Below are 1,302 nucleotides of genomic sequence, written 5' to 3'. Positions count from 1 at the left end.
AGATTCATACTTCCATGTTCTGATTTTCAATGGATGTTTATAGCTGTTTCTCTTCATTTTGAGTTGTGTCCCATCAGCAAATGAGGATTCCCGCGAGCTTTTCTCCCAAGGGCTTTACTCCATTCCCGTCATCACAGACAACTCTACTTTGAGGAAGCAGCTCTTCCCCAGTTGCATTTTTGAGTGGCTTTCAACCTGAGGGGATCATTTTCCGGCACTATATCTGATAGAGTTTTTCTGCTATTCATAAGGTTTTCAGTGACTAAATATTTGTAAATTGTTCATCACTCTTTCTTCCTAATCTGTCTTTGTCTGGAAGCTCATCTTAAACCTGTCCATCATGGGTGACCCTGCTGGTATTTAAAATACCGGTGGCATAGCTTTCAGAATCAAAGCAACTCACAAGCCACCACACTACAACAAACTGAGAGAGAAGTGGTGGATTTCTGGGCTTAGCTATATATAGGTGGGAGAGAGGACCAAGCTAGAATAAAAAACAGTAAGTAATCTCAGCTTCCTTCTTCCGCTTGTTTTTATTGCCACAAATATGAAGAAATATGTTTTGAGAAATTGGGACTCCCTTCTTCTGATGTGGTTGTTAATTGCTGTCGAGTTGGTTCCGGGTATAGGGTTTCCAAGGAGCAGCTGGTAGGCTTAAACTGCCGACATCGTGGTTTGTATTCCAGTGCTGATCCTTAGCACCACATCAGGAATTCTCCCACTGAAATAAAGTTTAGCAAATTGCTAAACAAATTTATCTTCATATTTTCTTCATATACATCTGGTTTTTGTGTCTTTTATAATGCCAGTTTCAGAAATTTCCCCACAATTTTTTAAATGAGATTTTCTGGATATATATCATTTAAAAAATATTTTTAAAGTAACCCAAATGAGTGGGTGCTCCCTTGAAACCCATATTCCTCTAGAGTAACTCAAGAAGTGGTGGTGAGACCTACAGAAAAAAGAAGGCTTCCCCTTATGCCCCACTTCCTTCCCTGCCATCCATCCATGCACACCACAACCAGCACTTATACACACTGGGACTTTTAAGCCCTTCCAAAGAGGAGATGCTGAGGCCAGGGAAACACAGAGACAAAAACTACAGGAATAGTAGTTCAGGACTCAGAGATGGGTCTTGACCCAGACTGGAGAGAATGATGGCACTAATGGGAGATGACATTGGTGTCAAAGAGAAATGTTTGTGACACTGAAGCCACACTAGATTGTATCGTGGAAGAGTAGTCATAGTGTTAAATCTGTGGCCTTCTAATTCCATTTCCTTGCTCTGTGCTCTGTCTGGCC

The sequence above is a fragment of the Chrysochloris asiatica genome, unplaced genomic scaffold (assembly GCF_000296735.1).
Source record: "Chrysochloris asiatica unplaced genomic scaffold, ChrAsi1.0 scaffold00042, whole genome shotgun sequence".
Lineage (NCBI taxonomy): Eukaryota > Metazoa > Chordata > Mammalia > Afrosoricida > Chrysochloridae > Chrysochloris > Chrysochloris asiatica.
Note: the sequence above shows the minus strand (reverse complement) of the source record.